Source organism: Adiantum capillus-veneris, chromosome 1 (assembly GCF_014529385.1).
Source record: "Adiantum capillus-veneris isolate H3 chromosome 1, ASM1452938v2, whole genome shotgun sequence".
Taxonomy (NCBI): Eukaryota; Viridiplantae; Streptophyta; class Polypodiopsida; order Polypodiales; family Pteridaceae; genus Adiantum; species Adiantum capillus-veneris.
The window spans coordinates 165,203,167-165,224,972 of NC_140931.1; positions in this window are offsets into that span (position 1 = coordinate 165,203,167).

Sequence of the window (21,806 nt, forward strand, 5' to 3'; positions counted from 1 at the left end):
GGAATATCCTCCCACAATGGATCTTCCAAACTTGCAATTGATAAAGACCCATCTTGTTGAGAGAGTTTGGATGATTGGTCATGAGAGTGAAGGACTATATAGATACATTGACGACAATGATGTCAATCTTTATAGGTGCTCAGATCCATACCTAGAAGAGATAACGGATTACAAGCTCTTATATGTTTACACATACGGAGTCGACTGTCAATGGAGATCTATAGTTGTCGACAAGTATGGACGAGAATACAGAGTTGTAGAAAGCACAAATCCACAGACTGTACTAGAAAGAGGTGGATATTTGGTCAATGAAGGACCACAAATGCCTCCACCAAACACGAGAATTCCTATAGGAATTCCAAGAAGAGAGCCACCAGGATTCCCTTCAAGAGCGATAACGAGAGAAGGATTGGGTGAGTCTCTGGTTAGACTTGTAGACAATCTACGAGTTAGACCATCCCAAGTCCAGAAATGGGTAAACAGAAAATACTCCGGAGATAAAGATCCAAGAGATCACGTAACGGCTTTTAGAAGAGTGATTAGAGCAGAGGAAGTTTCAGATTTTGCGACACAGTTTGCGGGATTTGGATTGACTCTAGAAGATGATGCAGCTACATGGTTCGACTCGGTGGAAAAATGGGATTTTGAGACCCTGGATGAGCTGTTTGAGGAGTTTATTGAAGAATTCTCGCCAAAAGGCATTGCTCACAACACGGTCTCGCAAGTCCATAGATTCAAACAGAAAGAGAATGAATCAGTACGCAAAGCATCATTACGGCTCAAGAGATATGTTAAGCTCTGTCCGAGAGCAGAATTACCTACGCAAGCACGATTGATACTGATCTTTATCCAGGGAATGAGACATGCGGGCCTTCAGAAGGATCTGCATATGATAAGGAGGATGACGCTAAACGAGTTGATCAAAGAAGCTCTTTATCTAGTGGATAACTGTGAGGCATACAAAGAAAAGGACTTAAAGAGTGAAGGAGATGACACATCCTCTCAGCACAGTGTTTCACAGATAAGTGAGTCCATTGCCAAGCCAACGGCACCTATTGATCAAGAAAAGCTTATCGATGACTTGGTCAAGAGGTTGATTCCTCTTGTAAGGTCTGATTCGGGAGAACCGAAGTGGTGTGAATTGAGAGAAAATGGACGAACCATATGGGGGAAGAGTGCTATTATAGCATGGAAAATGCTAGAGAGAGATATGTACAACCTGTTCCAGAAGCACCTACTCCACCTAGATACATTACGGGGAATGCGCCAGGACCAGTAGGAGTTTTAAGGCCACAGCTTGTCTTAGGACAACAAACTCCGCTGCCAGGTGCTAGAATGCAGGTAGACATGAGATACATGCCAATGATGGAAGCATCAAATAAACCAACGCCAGTACCGGCTACAATGTGGTATAGCAACCAAAGTGGGTACTACTCTTCGGAGCAGCAAAATGTGAGAGCAACACATGGAGTGGTGAGGCCGGTACAACCTCCACCTCCTGGGTTTCAATCAAAAGAAAGAAGGTATGAAATGGACGAAAGGACATTGAGATTCATTGCAAATAGCGGCTTATCTAGGTCAAATCTTGCTTATAGCCAAGAGGAAATGCTAAAAGAATCTCCTCAACCAGAGACAGATTGTCACAAAAGTCGTGACAACCACTTGGTCAAACAATGTCCTCATACGGAGATCACTGAAGTAAATGCCTATTGTCTTGAGTGTGGCATCACTCACTTGATCCCCGATTGCCCGAAAAAACCAAACCAAATCAGGAAAATCACGACAAATGTATCAGGGATTGTTCAGCTCCCTAGTAGCTCAGAAAATGAAAATGTTGTACCAGTTCAAGTGGTAACGAGAGCACAAGCCCAAAAGAAAGCTTATGAGAATCCAGAGACAAAGAACACGGAAAATGACACGAGTCCAAAGACAGATAATGGACCAAAGACAGACGCACCTAGTCAGAAAACCAAGAGCAAACGAAATAGTTGGAAAGCTAGAAAGACTAGGATGAAAGCACGCAGGGAATGAGAGCAAAAATCCCTAGCTGAGAAGCTTACCGAAGCTAAGATAAAACAACATGAGGAAAAGGAGGCACCTTCTCTTACACAGATGGTTAAACCTCTAGAAGAACCATCCACGGATGAGAAACCAAGAAGTGCTAGCTCAGGAGGATCTCTGTCGGCAGAAAAGGTTAATGAGACATTAGATGCCCTCTTGAAAGCCTATGATGGGAGGCTCAAAAACAACCAAACCCAAGAACAGAGGTGGATGACATATCCCTATGCGGAATCCGAAAAGCAAAGGTTGGAAATGTGCAGGAAAATGATTCAAACAGCCCAAGCTTTACTAGAACCACCAGTTGCAAAACCTGAGGATGTGATCCGTGTCATGCCTACACAAGCAATCCCACCAAACCAGGAACTAAAAGAGACAAATTCTAGTCATGAGCACATACCAAAACTCAAAGACCCAGCATTAGAACCAAGGATAGTACTGAATACCACGGATAACTCTTCCGAGGGATTTCACCAAGCTATACCTGAGGATTGTAAAGAGCTAGATGGTCTTGACGAATTGTGGAAACAAGTCAGAGAGGCCAATGAAGCCGATGACCTAAGAAGACGAGTAGACAAGACTGGTGATGAACGAGGAGTGTTTCTACCACCAATAGAGGAATTTGAGACTGGATCTCAAATGAATCTAGACGTGAGATCGTGTTGGGGTGACAAAGGATCTGTACAATCTATGGATAGTCAACCCCATTCGCTAAGAACACTACCGTCCTACATGGGAGAGTACGAGACCAAGTCAGATGTGGTTGCAGTCCCATCACAGAGACTGTCTCCCAACAAGGCCATCGATTCAAAGGGGCTAGTAGATATTCTATCTACCCCAGTCACCTGTACAATAGTGTTAGCTGAGTTGCTCAGAATAAGACCAAACATGTGGGCTAATGTGGGTAAATGTCTAGAGAAATTTGGTGTAAAAACCCCAATGACTCAAATCGAGGAAGGAATCAAAGAGCTTGAAATGCCTCAACTAAATACTAGGCCAGTGCCATTAAACAAGGTAGGCGAGTATTACGAGGGAGAAGATGGAAACACCACCCTTCCTGTGGAATTCAATGGTGTACAAACCATGGCAATCCTTGACAGTGGAGCTGGTGTGGCCATTGCAACCAAAGAGGTTTGGAAAAAATGGGAAAAACCTGCCTTGAGATCCACACGAATGACCCTGCAGCTTGCAGACGGACACAAGGAAAAGCCCATAGGACTGCTAGAAAAAGTAATTGTTACTTCTTGTGGCATTGAATATGAACACACTTTTGCTGTTGTTGACTTTGGCAAGAAGAACAACTATGAAATCATTCTGGGAAGACCATTCATGCGACAATTGAAAATGGTCCAAGATTGGGGTTATGACCATATATACCTGAGACATATGGAAACCATAACAAAGATAAACTTGAGGGACCATAGCTACAGGGATGTGACGAGAACACCGGTTGAGGAGTTTGATTCCGCCATAGTAGCAGGATCAGAACTTCCAGCTTGGTTAGGTAAGCCTAAAGAACTGTGGATGTGTGGAGCTTCACAATGTGGTAGCTTGAAACGTGAGGAATGTATCCTAGAACGGGTTATAGAGGATATGGACTATATCTCAGAACCATTTCCTGAAGAAGAGTTAGAGCCTTTTGGATGGGAACACATCTTGGCTACTTTGGCTGTGTGCACCGTGGAGGATGCTCCCACAACAAAGTTTTGTGATGAAAATGGCTATGATGTCGTTCCTTATTTTGCAGTGAGTGTAATCCAGGAAAACGAAGAGAACCAGACATCAACAAGCTCTCGAAATAAAGAGCACACAAAGAAATGTGGAGAATCAAAAGATGAAGAAGATGACGAGTTCTATGACTCTGTAGAACACTTCGAGCTTCAAGAAGATCAACGACCCGGGAATCAATGTCTTCGCTACACGAATAAAGTGCATCAAAAGTGGATTCCAAAGTCCTCCGTGAAGACACAACCACCACAATCATCCTCATACATGGCTCCTAATAAGGATGCAAGGACTCAGCTAGGAGGAATACGACCAGAGCAACCAGCTAATAATGCTCTAATCAATGGGCTAGAAAAGTCCTCCAAGAAACTACCACCCACGAGCAAACAGACAGTAACTTTCCAATACCAACCAAAAAATCAAGAAAAAGTACAAGAAGTCAACCTTGCTGAGGATAGTAGCGATAGTGATGAATCTTACGACATCCCCTATCATCAACTCAGGCCATCACTATCACCAACCCCTTCAGCAACAACCATGACAGGTCAAAAGAACAGTACAACAAGTCAAAGCCAAAAATCTCGACAAATCTGGATACCAAAAAGCCAGATCGGCCAAAAAAAGATATGGATCAAGAAGACAAAGATCTCTAATGAAAAATCACAAGATCCAACACCAAAACAAAAACAAGGAAAGCGTGCACGAACGGGTAAGAATATCACAAAGTTGCAAGCTTTCACAACTCAGGATTGGGATCCAAAGAAGTTGATTCAAGCACAAACAAATCAGGAATTCATTTGGATTCCAAAACAACCACAGTATCAACTTTCAAAGCCTGAATCCCATCACCAACCAAGCGTACAAGGGCTGAAGCAAAGACCACTGTTGACTCACACAACAAAAAGGTGGATCCCAAAGGAGTCTCTTCAAACAAAAACGAAGCACGGGCAAGTATGGGTTCCCAAACGAGAGCCAGCAACAAAACAGCCAATAATCGCAAAGAAATGGGTCCCAAAGAAGAACATCAAAACTGTTGTCAGTGCATCGCCGCTTGAATTCTTACAATTCTTCCTACGATTACAGTACAGTTAGAAGAGAGCAAGTCGCTTCAATCAAGCAACGATACAGGAGCTTCAAAGACCATTACATTGCTTAGAATAGGAAGCCTCGCCAAAAAATGCCAATAAGCAAATTGATTATACCCACATCTTGCACAACATAAATCTTTTCCATGCATTGACTGTGTATGCATAATAGGGCTACATTACAAGGCCTGCATAGCCACAACTTTTTATTGCCCAAGCACAACACATACCCTTTGCGATACCCTGTCGTAAAGGATGACTCCAAATAGGAAGGGGGGAGGCATTCTGAATGCGGACCTAACATTATGACTATTAGAGAGCAATGTTTTGCGAGATGCATTGAATTTTTGTGTTTTATTGTGATAATTTTTTGACGAAATTTAGAGTATATGCCCTCATAGTAGTGTTACAGAGGAGTATGGGGACAAAATCCATATATGAGCCCCTAGGGACATGTGTATAGTGTACATAGCATTTAGATTTCTATTTGAATGATTTTTCTTTTGTTAAGTTTTAAGATTTTCTTTGTTTATTATTAAGAAAATTTAAAAAAATCCATAATCCACATGAAGAAAAGACTGACGAGAGGCCTGAGCACTACAAGGAGAAGAAGGTACAGGAAAACGATGAAACTTCACGAAGTATGTCTCAGCAGCCACTACAACAGCTGAAGAACTTGCCACAAAGCAGTGTCAACATGCAACCGACAAGTCATACAAGTCAGAGTCGAGTAGCTAAGCCACAAAATGAGTGAGGTGTTAGTCCCAAAGCTTCAAGTAATATTCTCTGTGGTCTAAGCGTCTTAGCTATTCTAGGTACTGCTCAAGCTGGAAGAGTTGAGCATATTTAAGTTGTGTCGCTCATGCTGGTATAGGTGAGCAAAAGAGTCGAAGTCTAAGTACTTACGTCTGGTGAAGTGAAGGAGAAGGTCCAAAAGACACTCACGTACTGAGCACAGTGAGATACGAGTGGAGAAACTTCTACATCAAAAACCCTTCTTGGAATGGTGGAAGCTATTGAGACATCTTTTGATGTCACATGTGCTACATTTATTCCTCGAAACACCCATCATCTCCTTCTTTCACATTGCATGCTTTTGTTGACAAATTTCTCATATGCATATAGAGTGTCCCATAATTGGCACTTGCATCAGGCACTCTTTCCGTGTTTCACCCAAGCACTCACCTTTCATGAACATGTACTTCACGTTCAATTGCTCAACTCCAATAAGAGCGTATACCATAGGCATTTTTTTCCCACCGGGTTTTTTCCCTTTGGTCATCCAGGGTTTAGACCCTAATCTAAAGACACCTATCACCATCCTCTTGTACATATTCCTTCTACATCAACAATAAGGAAATGCTACTCAAATCAATTGACAAATGAATTGGAGCACCAATTTCAGATCATAGCATACTTCTCCTCAATGGCGAGTCGAAGAATGGCCTACAATGACAAAGCTGCAGACAACACTAACAACATGATTGCACAGGAACAAAGAAGTCCTCAATGACAAAGAGCAGACCTAAGGGCAATCAAAGGATCTCAAAATCTTGTCCTTGATAATGCGCATCGAATGCTCGATAGGGTTTTGAACCTAAAATTGGAATAATTAAGTCCTGGATTCCTCTTGACAGACAGACTTTGCATTGGAGTGCAACTTGGCCTAAAGAAGTTAAGGGTTTAGCCATACAATTTCTACAAAATCCTTACAAAGGTGTCATTGGCTCACAAGATCAGAAAGCCAATCACTCAATTCTACAGATTGTAGAAGTTGTTTCTGAAAATCACAAATACTTCGAATTGACAGATTTGCTGGAGCAAGTGATGGACGGAGCTTTCTTTATCCATGATGATAAGAGTCAAGTTAAACGACATTGGGTTCTTTTTGAATTTAGATCTGGCAGGAGACCTATAATGACAGAAACAGATGCTGCATCTCGGAGCGTGGATGTGAAAGACATAAAGTTCCTCATCAATTATGATTTTCCTAAATCATGTGAAGACTATGTACATCGGATTGGACGAACAAGACAAGCTACGGCAAAGGCTATAGTCTATACTTTCTTTCCAACAACAAAACGACAACAAAAACCACATCGCCATCGACAATCAGGTCATGTCGGGGACGACATGAACGCGGAAGGGGAGAATGTTGACCGCTGGGTCAAAAACACAACATAACTCAAGTTTCGTACCAAAGTCTTATCTTTTGCGAGTTATGAAATGCTGCGGATTATGGCTATAAACGTCATTTGTAATGAGTAGTTATTCTAGTTGTAGAAGCCGGGGTGCAATGGCACTTCCAGATTGTAAATACAAAGCCATTTGACCCTTTCAACCCCATTTTTGGTTAAACCTAAGGTAGCCTTAGTATATAAGGTACCTAGGTCATTTTGTAAAAAGACTTTTATCATAATCAAACTTAGCGCTGCCGACTACTGTGTGTGAGAGAGAAAGAGAGTGAGTGTGAGCTTCATCCTCCCGCTACGCTCGGCTCGCTCAACACATTGGAGATCTGACTGCACCATTGCTGTAGGCTCGAGGAGAGCTACGCGACAACGCCAAGCATTCCACACGAGACGAAGCGCACACGCCGACGCATCTACGAGCTATTTGTGGTCGTAAGTGTATCAAACAATGTCTTTTTTCTGCGTGCTAGTAGTCTATAGAATTGTGGCAACATAAGCTACGCATAGGTACTCATAAATTTCAATTTCGGGCACTTTCAAAATTCTGCTCTGTCATCCTACGCGTTTTTTGCAGATGGGTTTAGAGTGAGGGTTTTGAGTGTAGAAGCTCAGGGACAGGTGTATCCTAGTGAGGGGATGGTGTTCCTTAAGTTTCGCACGAATCTTGCATGATTAGGCGAGTTACCTTTCGTATGTGTGTATATGGCTAGGTGGTGCAGTTGAGAGCAATGAGGTTCTTGATTGTGGTTTAGTTGGCCTTCCAGAGTGTTGTATGTGTAGGATGGTCTCAGCCTGACAAGCTAAAGAGATTTCCTCCGTGTGCCTATCGTGTCATCTGTGTCCTCGATTGACATTATGTTGATCTAGGTAGTGTTTGCATGGACTTCATGGGTGTGTGAGACTTCCCGTCCAACAACCACTGGTATGTACCAAGGACATGTGTTCATATATACTGGTTTGAAATGAAAAGACTGGTTTACATCAGCAGTAAGAACATTTGAACTGGTTGACACTTATATACCACTGGTACATACCAAGGACATGTGTTCATTTTTTTAACACTTATTTCTCACTGGTATACACCGTGCTCACATGTATTGGTTAGGTAAATAACATACCGGTTTTAAATGAAAAGACTGGTTTACATCAGTAGTAGTAAGAACATTTGAACTGGTTGATACTTATATACCACTGGTACGTACCAAGGACATGTGTTCATATGTATTGGTTTGCCTAACCAATTAAGTGAAAAAACATACTGGAAAGAACAATACCCTGAAATTGTCCAACTTCAAAGAACAATACCCTGAAATTAAAATAAGGCAGCGTGCGTTTGAGTACATGAAGACATATTTTGTGCGGAAATTGAGAGACCATAAATCACATGCAAAGTTCCGTATTCAGTCTGCATGGAAAAGCATTTCAATGTCAATGCAACATATGCAAAGACAATGGTGGATGCAAGGCACCAAAAACCCCTATCAACAGTGTAACAGTCTTATTGGACTCTATACTATGTCCAAAATCAGATACGTCCACCTTCCATGCCCTTGCCTGCTTGAGTGGTCAATGTAAAAGGTGTGGCCCGGCTAAGTTAGATTTTTGTGCTGCAGAGGCTGCATTTATTGGTAAAGTGAAGATTTTTGAGGACCTAGAAGTAGGAACTGCGCGTGACGGTAAGAAGAAGAAAAGGAAGTCTTGTCGCATAAGGAAATATCATGCAAGGATCTCTCAGTCATGTTCAAAGACCATCTTAAGAAATACATAATGCATAATTTTGTGTATAGATGGCAAACAGAAAATATAAGGAATGTATACAAAGCTTTCCAGAAGATGTTGTTGTGTCAGTTGTTGACTTTGCTGACAGTTATAGTTTCAAAGAACAAAATGAGATTCAGTCCATGCACTGGTATTCAAGTCAAGTAACTATTTTTGAGCACATAACATATTTCCGAATTGCAGGTAACAACATCACCCTAGATCAGTATTATTTCTTTTGTATTAAGTCTTCAATAATTTATGATTTTTATATTATGCAGGTGACATCCACAAGACAATTCACTTCTTCATTTCAGATGACAAGCAACATGACACACATTTTGTTCAACACTGTTTTCTGAAACATGCAGAATGGCTAAAGCAATTTGGTCTAAACATAAGGCGTCATTGGGTATGGTCTGATGGAGTAGCTTCACAATTCAAAGCAAGAAGACCATTCTATTTCCTTGCCAGGTATACCATATTCTAACAAACATTACCTTCAATATAGAGACCTATAATATTGGCATTAAAGTTGTAAGAAAATGCTTGGCTAACATCAATAATATTATAATACGTGTTTTTTTTTGTAATTTTATCGTGCCAAGAGTATATTAATCTTCTTCTATCCATTGAATAAAATGAAGATACAGTGTTTTTATGGGATGGAAAATGTCTTGGAACTTTTTTGGATCCGGCCATGGTAAAGGAGAACATGACAGTGCGGGAGCAGTGATAAAAAGGTCTTTAACTCAATACCAATTGCAACCAAACTGCCCAAAGATAGACTGTGCTATAGATGTTGTGGCATTATTGAGACGGACCTTGTCAGATGATGCTACAGCCACCTATGCATCCCACGCCCGTTATGTAAGCATGATTTTTTGGGGGATGTTGAAAGTGGAAAAAATTGGGATGTGAAGGCTGTAAAAAATACCCGCTCAATGCACTCTGTTTTTGCATATTTAGAGCATGATACAACTGCTTTGAGAACACGGTCACTGTCTTGTTTTTGTAGTGCATGTAAACAGGAAAAGTGGAGGAGATGTGTGAGCAAGTCACACGTTCCTTTCTGGACATACCTTATTTTGGAGCCTACAGAAGAAGGGGAAGACGATGATGACGAAATAAATGAGGATGCAGCGTATGAAGGACACTATGACACCCTCAGTCAAGCTCTTATTGTTGGTGATAATTTTGTTGTTCCGCACCAAATGACAATGAAGAAAAAGTGGATTTCTATATTGTGAATGCATTGCAGCTATTGAGAAGTTTCATTCAGACGCTGAAGATGATTGGGGCAATATCATTGGGCAAGGATCCTATGATATCAAAGGGTTTTACTATTGTATGATAAATGAGAAGACCTACGAGCTTTTGGACAAAAAGCCAGAGGTGTTCATATATTCACATCTTGTTCGGGCAATCAAAATCCCCATGATACCCCATCCGAGCAACTCAAAACTATACCTTTAGACCTTCATTTAGCTCTATACTATTTTTTATCAACTCATATTGAGTGTTGGTCCTAATTCCTTGAAACCATTTTCTATTTAGATAACTAACATAGTGTTGAGAATTTTTTTACAAAAGTCTCCAAAAGCCACAAAAGTGGCTGATTTTTTACAGGACTAGTGTGAAGCAGACACTTTCCTTTCTCAGCCAAGTGAGAATAGCAGAATGCATGGTATGCATGTTAACAAGGCAATAGAACAACATGGCTTGAGCGATTGTGATCATGAATTTTTACACCACAAGCATTGCACACATCAATGAGAACAACACTATGTCCAGGAGCTGAAACTCGTGCAGGCAAGACTATGGTTTCAGGTAGCATTGGTTGACTAATCATGTCTATCACAAACATGACACAGAGACCAAAGGTTTCCTCACACTCCAAGCATTTGGATAATTCTTCCTGTAGGCAAGAGACCTCTGTTATCAGACAATGTCAAACAGGTATAAAATCGGTATGAATGCTTGAAGATCGGTATAATAATGTTATCATACCGGTATGATTACATTCTGCCGGTCTGATGTTATCCCACCGGTATGATGTTATTATACTGGATAGTATAACATCATACCAGTAGGATAACATCTGGTAACATCAAACCAGTAGGATAACATTATACCGGAAGGATAACATCAAACCAGTTGGATTTTATTATATCGTTAGGGTGTAATCATACCGGTCGGATCTAACCATACCGATCGGATGTAACCATACCAGTAGGATATAATCATACGGGTAGGATATAACCATAGCGGTAAAATGTAATCATACCGGTGGGATATAATCCTACCGGTATGATAACATCATACCGGTATTGTCATCTACCCTTACCGAATTGATGTTATTGTCATACTATTATGTTTTTTTAGTATTCGATTTTGTGGTACCACATTCTACCCATCCCGGTATGATAGAGCCATAATACCGGTATTGTAAAACTTATAATACCATTTTCACTATTAGAGTTTCAGTACAATATGGTTATTATAATCATACCGTTACTTTAGTGCTAAACTACTGTTTTGTTTTGTTACTATATTGGTATTATTTTGTTGTTATACCTGTATTATGTTGCTTTCATACCGTTATTGTGATCATTGATAGAACTTATACATGTTCACCAATAGAATACCAATACCGGTATTGCAACCGGTACTTTGCAGGTATGCTACTATTATTTATAGTAATCAATCTACTTTATAGGTATTATTGTGTAATCATTCCACAACATTATATAGACTATAGTACTAATTGTACATCCAAACCATTACTTTGCAGGTATTATACTACAATCAGATGGAGTTAAAAGCATACCTGTGCCTGCTGTAGGGTGGATTTTGCTTGGTCAAATTTTTCTTGGAGGCTGTCAAACAAGCATGTTGGTACATTGGCATCGTCAAGGAAGTGCATTTTTGGATGGTGTCAAGGGCACCCTCGCAACGGTACACATTAGCAACAGATTTGACCAGAGAATCCTTAGCCTTCTGACACTTGGCTGATACATCGTCATGAGTTTTTCTAACCTCAACAAGTAGTTCTTGCAAGGAAGTGGATACTTCAACACTAAACGCAGACTGAGTAGTCACAAAAAGCCCACTTCCGGCTGGTGTACTTCTGGATGGGGTATTTACTAACAAGATGGCAGAACCACTTGGGGTTCCTGTGGATACTTGGGAAGTATCTAACTTCCATTGTTCTCTTTTCCTATCTAAGTGACATTCATTAGTCACATTCTTCACCACCTCAGATGCAAACTCAGCCCACTTTACCGGATCTGTGCATACGAAATAAACATATCCACGTGCAAACTTGACTCCCATCAGATAGTTTGGTGGTTTGGATTGATACACCTGCTTGTAGAGCTTGTAGAGTGCCTTGTAGTGATCCGGCCTTGCTGTTTTCATCGGCACTTTTTTCTCCTTCACTGGAAGACACGTGAAAACTTTCATCCAGTTGGATATGGGCACATCTGCATCTGTCAACTTCCTAACATCTTTCCCCTCAAGACTTAACCCTTATTCCCTGTGAAAATCCTCCTTTGTCGTGTAGAATGCCTTTAATGGCACCTCCACATCCTTGAGGTGAACAAAGCGGCTGATTTTGGGAGGAGGCTGTAACTTCTGTCTTCGAAAAGAATAAATCCATATTTATTACTCAATATATCCACACCTCAATACTCTACTACACATACAGGTCTGCTGTACACAACACAGAGAGAGACAGAGAGAGGTGACATACCTTCGTGGGAGAATGTCGGGTCTTTGTGGGGATACCTGTCGAGCTGCATTCCTTGGGCTCTTTCTTAGGTTTCTATCCATAGCGAAGGATAAGAAGCATGCACACGGGGATGTAGAGTGAGCTAAGAAAGGCACAAAAGGAGAAAGTCACAGAGATATGGAGAAGTACAATCATGCAAACATCCGACTGATAATTTGTCTGACGTGGGCTCCACACGGGTTTTTGAATCCTCCACACGATTATTAATATTTTGTATCCTCCACACGATTATTTGTTTCAAACAATTCTTTCCCATAACACCAGTTTCATACCCCCTAAATTTTAAGCCTCCAAAAGCAACTTTCAACCGGTTAAAACCGGGCCACCTATTCATGCATCCACCCCACACAGACAGGTTGGAGGGGGAGAGAAGACACACATTGTGTGCCCCATTTCTTTCTTCTCTCTCCCATGCACTTAGGCACAATACACACTCTACTTTGTGTTAGTGGCTCACACAAGTGTATAGCTGTACACTTAGGGTTATTAGCAGTTAGTGATGGGCGGTCGGCCACATGACCATTAAACCTAACATTCTCCCACTTAGTGGCCAATGTGGGAGACCATAAGAATGGAAGAGAACCACACTTCACCCAATGCCCATCAACTCACAACAGTGCTGAAACTGATGGCTGGTGAGACGTTTAGTGAGTGCATTTGCTGTGTTCTCTGACGTCACTAAGTCAAGGGTTTTGTTTTCTAGGCATTCACAACTGAAGTGATAATGGACATCAATGTGAATGAAACATTGTATTGTTAGCCAAGGCAATAGTTCTCTGACTGTCATAATGAATAACTGGTGTACACTGCCCCAATCCAAGATGATTTTTCACTAGGCGAGCAAGCCAAATAGCTTTTTTGCATGCCTCAATCAATGCAACATACTCTGCCTCTATGGTAGAAATGGATGTATAGTCTTGAAGAACGGATCTCAAAGAAATAGCAGAACCAGCAAAGATTGCAAATCCAACTTGTTGTTGATTTAGGACAACTGTCAACACAGCCTGCATAGTCACTATCTACAAATCCCTAAATGGATGACTCTCCATGACCATAGCAGAACTGTCTCTATTCGCAGTGCCACTCAAGTATCTAAGAATCAACTTGACAGCATCCCAATTCTTTTTACCGAGGTTAGACATAAATCTGCTGACAACTCCCACTGCATGTGCAATGTCAGGTCTTGTAGCCACCATGGCATACATGAGACTACCACAAGATGAAGCATAAGGAGCCTTAAACATTGCACCTTTTTCATCAGCAAATTTGGGACAGTCGTTCTTGCTAAGTTTCAAATACTCAAACAATGGAGTGACTCAAATCCTTCCCCTTCTACATGTTGAAACAAGGAAGAACCTTGTGCACATACTCTTTTTGAGAAAGGTACAACAACCTCTTCTTACTGTCACAATGAGTAATGCGCATACCCAAAATGTGATTGGATTCACTCAAATCTTTCATGTCAAATTGACTTTTCAGCTTGGTTTTCAAGTCAGCAATGTACTTCTTGCAATGACCAGCAATAAGCATGTCATCTAAATAAAGGATAAGCATAATAAGTTGTCCATTGGGTTGTCTTTTCACGTAAAGACATGGATCCTCATTATTGCGCATATAGACTAGGGAACACATAAACGCATCAAACTTTTGATACCATTGTCTGGATGATTTCTTCAAGCCATAGAGGCTTTTCAAAAGCTTACAGACCAAATGTTCCTTGCCCTTTAGCACAAACCCTTCAGGTTGCTGCATATAAATCTCTTCCTTGAGATCATCATGTAAGGAAGTTGTAATGACATCCATTTGATCAAGCTCCATATATTCAAGTGGCAACCAGAGCAAGCAACATTCTCAATGTGGTCATCTTGACCACTGGAGAAATGATTTCCTGGAAATCGTCACCATATTCTTGCTTGAAATATTTGGCCACTAAACAAGCTTTGTAATTGTCAATCTTCTTCTTGTAAAACCATTTACAAGGCAACGCTTTCCTAATTTTTGGCAACAAAAAAAGTTCCCATGTTTTGTTCTTTGCAATACTGGATAGCTCCCTCTTCATAGCATGTTGCCATTGAACCTTATCATTGGCTAGCATAGCCTCTTTGTAACAAGAAGGCTCACCACTATCTGTCAGCAAAACAAAATGCACGCCTGGAACAAAATGTTCTGGCGAATATGAGACTCTTTGAGATCTCCGCAGCTGATCAAAACTCATGTACTAGCCTGTGTAGTAAGTGGCGGAAATTGAGAGACCATAAATCACATGCAAAGTTCCGTATTCGGTCTGCATGGAAAAGCATTTCAATGTCAATGCAACATATGCAAAGACAATGGTGGATGCAAGGCACCAAAAACCCCTATCAACAGTGTAACAGTCTTATTGGACTCTATACTATGTCCAAAATCAGATACGTCCACCTTCCATGCCCTTGCCTGCTTGAGTGGTCAATGTAAAAGGTGTGGCCCGGCTAAGTTAGATTTTTGTGCTGCAGAGGCTGCATTTATTGGTAAAGTGAAGATTTTTGAGGACCTAGAAGTAGGAACTGCGCGTGACGGTAAGAAGAAGAAAAGGAAGTCTTGTCGCATAAGGAAATATCATGCAAGGATCTCTCAGTCATGTTCAAAGACCATCTTAAGAAATACATAATGCATAATTTTGTGTATAGATGGCAAACAGAAAATATAAGGAATGTATACAAAGCTTTCCAGAAGATGTTGTTGTGTCAGTTGTTGACTTTGCTGACAGTTATAGTTTCAAAGAACAAAATGAGATTCAGTCCATGCACACTGGTATTCAAGTCAAGTAACTATTTTTGAGCACATAACATATTTCCGAATTGCAGGTAACAACATCACCCTAGATCAGTATTATTTCTTTTGTATTAAGTCTTCAATAATTTATGATTTTTATATTATGCAGGTGACATCCACAAGACAATTCACTTCTTCATTTCAGATGACAAGCAACATGACACACATTTTGTTCAACACTGTTTTCTGAAACATGCAGAATGGCTAAAGCAATTTGGTCTAAACATAAGGCGTCATTGGGTATGGTCTGATGGAGTAGCTTCACAATTCAAAGCAAGAAGACCATTCTATTTCCTTGCCAGGTATACCATATTCTAACAAACATTACCTTCAATATAGAGACTATAATATTGGCATTAAAGTTGTAAGAAAATGCTTGGCTAACATCAATAATATTATAATACGTGTTTTTTTTTGTAATTTTATCGTGCCAAGAGTATATTAATCTTCTTCTATCCATTGAATAAAATGAAGATACAGTGTTTTTATGGGATGGAAAATGTCTTGGAACTTTTTTGGATCCGGCCATGGTAAAGGAGAACATGACAGTGCGGGAGCAGTGATAAAAAGGTCTTTAACTCAATACCAATTGCAACCAAACTGCCCAAAGATAGACTGTGCTACAGATGTTGTGGCATTATTGAGACGGACCTTGTCAGATGATGCTACAGCCACCTATGCATCCCACGCCCGTTATGTAAGCATGATTTTTTGGGGGATGTTGAAAGTGGAAAAAATTGGGATGTGAAGGCTGTAAAAAATACCCGCTCAATGCACTCTGTTTTTGCATATTTAGAGCATGATACAACTGCTTTGAGAACACGGTCACTGTCTTGTTTCTGTAGTGCATGTAAACAGGAAAAGTGGAGGAGATGTGTGAGCAAGTCACACGTTCCTTTCTGGACATACCTTATTTTGGAGCCTACAGAAGAAGGGGAAGACGATGATGACGAAATAAATGAGGATGCAGCGTATGAAGGACACTATGACACCCTCAGTCAAGCTCTTATTGTTGGTGATAATTTTGTTGTTCGCACCAAATGACAATGAAGAAAAAGTGGATTTCTATATTGTGAATGCATTGTAGCTATTGAGAAGTTTCATTTAGACGCTGAAGATGATTGGGGCAATATCATTGGGCAAGGATCCTATGATATCAAAGGGTTTTACTATTGTATGATAAATGAGAAGACCTACGAGCTTTTGGACAAAAAGCCAGAGGTGTTCATATATTCACATCTTGTTCGGGCAATCAAAATCCCCATGATATCCCATCCGAGCAACTCAAAACTATACCTTTAGACCTTCATTTAGCTCTATACTATTTTTTATCAACTCATATTGAGTGTTGGTCCTAATTCCTTGAAACCATTTTCTATTTAGATAACTAACATAGTGTTGAGAATTTTTTTACAAAAGTCTCCAAAAGCCACAAAAGTGGCTGATTTTTTACAGGACTAGTGTGAAGCAGACACTTTCCTTTCTCAGCCAAGTGAGAATAGCAGAATGCATGGTATGCATGTTAACAAGGCAATAGAACAACATGGCTTGAGCGATTGTGATCATGAATTTTTACACCACAAGCATTGCACACATCAATGAGAACAACACTATGTCCAGGAGCTGAAACTCATGCAGGCAAGACTATGGTTTCAGGTAGCATTGGTTGACTAATCATGTCTATCACAAACATGACACAGAGACCAAAGGTTTCCTCACACTCCAAGCATTTGGATAATTCTTCCTGTAGGCAAGAGACCTCTGTTATCAGACAATGTCAAACAGGTATAAAATCGGTATGAATGCTTGAAGATCGGTATAATAATGTTATCATACCGGTATGATTACATTCTGCCGGTCTGATGTTATCCCACCGGTATGATGTTATTATACTGGATAGTATAACATCATACCAGTAGGATAACATCTGGTAACATCAAACCAGTAGGATAACATTATACCGGAAGGATAACATCAAAGCGGTTGGATTTTATTATATCGTTAGGGTGTAATCATACCGGTCGGATCTAACCATACCGATCGGATGTAACCATACCAGTAGGATATAATCATACGGGTAGGATATAACCATAGCGGTAAAATGTAATCATACCGGTGGGATATAATCCTACCGGTATGATAACATCATACCGGTATTGTCATCTACCCTTACCGAATTGATGTTATTGTCATACTATTATGTTTTTTTAGTATTCGATTTTGTGGTACCACATTCTACCCATCCCGGTATGATAGAGCCATAATACCGGTATTGTAAAACTTATAATACCATTTTCACTATTAGAGTTTCAGTACAATATGGTTATTATAATCATACCGTTACTTTAGTGTTAAACTACTGTTTTGTTTTGTTACTATATTGGTATTATTTTGTTGTTATACCTGTATTATGTTGCTTTCATACCGTTATTGTGATCATTGATAGAACTTATACATGTTCACCAATAGAATACCAATACCGGTATTGCAACCGGTACTTTGCAGGTATGTTACTATTATTTATAGTAATCAATCTACTTTATAGGTATTATTGTGTAATCATTCCACAACATTATATAGACTATAGTACTAATTGTACATCCAAACCATTACTTTGCAGGTATTATACTACAATCAGATGGAGTTAAAAGCATACCTGTGCCTGCTGTAGGGTGGATTTTGCTTGGTCAAATTTTTCTTGGAGGCTGTCAAACAAGCATGTTGGTACATTGGCATCGTCAAGGAAGTGCATTTTTGGATGGTGTCAAGGGCACCCTCGCAACGGTACACATTAGCAACAGATTTGACCACAGAATCCTTAGCCTTCTGACACTCGGCTGATACATTGTCATGAGTTTTTCTAACCTCAACAAGTAGTTCTTGCAAGGAAGTGGATACTTCAACACTTAACGCAGATTGAGTAGTCACAAAAAGCCCACTTCCGGCTGGTGTACTTCTGGATGGGGTATTTACTAACAAGATGGCCGAACCACTTGGGGTTCCTGTGGATACTTGGGAAGTATCTAACTTCCATTTTTCTCTTTTCCCTTCTAAGTGACCTTCATTAGTCACATTCTTCACCACCTCAGATGCAAACTCAGCCCACTTTACCGGATCTGTGCATACGAAATAAACATATCCACGTGCAAACTTGACTCCCATCAGATAGTTTGGTGGTTTGGATTGATACACCTGCTTGTAGAGCTTGTAGAGTGCCTTGTAGTGATCCGGCCTTGCTGTTTTCATCGGCACTTTTTTCTCCTTCACTGGAAGACACGTGAAAACTTTCATCCAGTTGGATATGGGCACCTCTGCATCTGTCAACTTCCTAACATCTTTCCCCTCAAGACTTAACCCTTATTCCCTGTGAAAATCCTCCTTTGTCGTGTAGAATGCCTTTAATGGCACCTCCACATCCTTGAGGTGAACAAAGCGGCTGATTTTGGGAGGAGGCTGTAACTTCTGTCTTCGAAAAGAATAAATCCATATTTATTACTCAATATATCCACACCTCAATACTCTACTACACATACAGGTCTGCTGTACACAACACAGGGAGAGACAGAGAGAGGTGACATACCTTCGTGGGAGAATGTCGGGTCTTTGTGGGGATACCTGTCGAGCTGCATTCCTTGGGCTCTTTCTTAGGTTTCTATCCATAGCGAAGGATAAGAAGCATGCACACGGGGATGTAGAGTGAGCTAAGAAAGGCACAAAAGGAGAAAGTCACAGAGATATGGAGAAGTACAATCATGCAAACATCCGACTGATAATTTGTCTGACGTGGGCTCCACACGGGTTTTTGAATCCTCCACACGATTATTAATATTTTGTATCCTCCACACGATTATTTGTTTCAAACAATTCTTTCCCATAACACCAGTTTCATACCCCCTAAATTTTAAGCCTCCAAAAGCAACTTTCAACCGGTTAAAACCGGGCCACCTATTCATGCATCCACCCCACACAGACAGGTTGGAGGGGGAGAGAAGACACACATTGTGTACCCCATTTCTTTCTTCTCTCTCCCATGCACTTAGGCACAATACACACTCTACTTTGTGTTAGTGGCTCACACAAGTGTATAGCTGTACACTTAGGGTTATTAGCAGTTAGTGATGGGCGGTCGGCCACATGACCATTAAACCTAACATTCTCCCACTTAGTGGCCAATGTGGGAGACCATAAGAATGGAAGAGAACCACACTTCACCCAATGCCCATCAACTCACGACAGTGCTGAAACTGATGGCTGGTGAGACGTTTAGTGAGTGCATTTGCTGTGTTCTCTGACGTCACTAAGTCAAGGGTTTTGTTTTCTAGGCATTCACAACTGAAGTGATAATGGACATCAATGTGAATGAAACATTGTATTGTTAGCCAAGGCAATAGTTCTCTGACTGTCATAATGAATAACTGGTGTACACTGCCCCAATCCAAGATGATTTTTCACTAGGCGAGCAAGCCAAATAGCTTTTTTGCATGCCTCAATCAATGCAACATACTCTGCCTCTATGGTAGAAATGGATGTATAGTCTTGAAGAACGGATCTCAAAGAAATAGCAGAACCAGCAAAGATTGCAAATCCAACTTGTTGTTGATTTAGGACAACTGTCAACACAGCCTGCATAGTCACTATCTACAAATCCCTAAATGGATGACTCTCCATGACCATAGCAGAACTGTCTCTATTCGCAGTGCCACTCAAGTATCTAAGAATCAACTTGACAGCATCCCAATTCTTTTTACCGAGGTTAGACATAAATCTGCTGACAACTCCCACTGCATGTGCAATGTCAGGTCTTGTAGCCACCATGGCATACATGAGACTACCACAAGATGAAGCATAAGGAGCCTTAAACATTGCACCTTTTTCATCAGCAAATTTGGGACAGTCGTTCTTGCTAAGTTTCAAATACTCAAACAATGGAGTGACTCAAATCCTTCCCCTTCTACATGTTGAAACAAGGAAGAACCTTGTGCACATACTCTTTTTGAGAAAGGTACAACAACCTCTTCTTACTGTCACAATGAGTAATGCGCATACCCAAAATGTGATTGGATTCACTCAAATCTTTCATGTCAAATTGACTTTTCAGCTTGGTTTTCAAGTCAGCAATGTACTTCTTGCAATGACCAGCAATAAGCATGTCATCTAAATAAAGGATAAGCATAATAAGTTGTCCATTGGGTTGTCTTTTCACGTAAAGACATGGATCCTCATTATTGCGCATATAGACTAGGGAACACATAAATGCATCAAACTTTTGATACCATTGTCTGGATGATTTCTTCAAGCCATAGAGGCTTTTCAAAAGCTTACAGACCAAATGTTCCTTGCCCTTTAGCACAAACCCTTCAGGTTGCTGCATATAAATCTCTTCCTTGAGATCATCATGTAAGGAAGTTGTAATGACATCCATTTGATCAAGCTCCATATATTCAAGTGGCAACCAGAGCAAGCAACATTCTCAATGTGGTCATCTTGACCACTGGAGAAATGATTTCCTGGAAATCGTCACCATATTCTTGCTTGAAATATTTGGCCACTAAACAAGCTTTGTAATTGTCAATCTTCTTCTTGTAAAACCATTTACAAGGCAACGCTTTCCTAATTTTTGGCAACAAAAAAAGTTCCCATGTTTTGTTCTTTGCAATACTGGATAGCTCCCTCTTCATAGCATGTTGCCATTGAACCTTATCATTGGCTAGCATAGCCTCTTTGTAACAAGAAGGCTCACCACTATCTGTCAGCAAAACAAAATGCACGCCTGGAACAAAATGTTCTGGCGAATATGAGACTCTTTGAGATCTCCGCAGCTGATCAAAACTCATGTACTAGCCTGTGTAGTAAGTGGCGGAAATTGAGAGACCATAAATCACATGCAAAGTTCCGTATTCGGTCTGCATGGAAAAGCATTTCAATGTCAATGCAACATATGCAAAGACAATGGTGGATGCAAGGCACCAAAAACCCCTATCAGCAGTGTAACAGTCTTATTGGACTCTATACTATGTCCAAAATCAGATACGTCCACCTTCCATGCCCTTGCCTGCTTGAGTGGTCAATGTAAAAGGTGTGGCCCGGCTAAGTTAGATTTTTGTGCTGCAGAGGCTGCATTTATTGGTAAAGCGAAGATTTTTGAGGACCTAGAAGTAGGAACTGCGCGTGACGGTAAGAAGAAGAAAAGGAAGTCTTGTCGCATAAGGAAATATCATGCAAGGATCTCTCAGTCATGTTCAAAGACCATCTTAAGAAATACATAATGCATAATTTTGTGTATAGATGGCAAACAGAAAATATAAGGAATGTATACAAAGCTTTCCAGAAGATGTTGTTGTGTCAGTTGTTGACTTTGCTGACAGTTATAGTTTCAAAGAACAA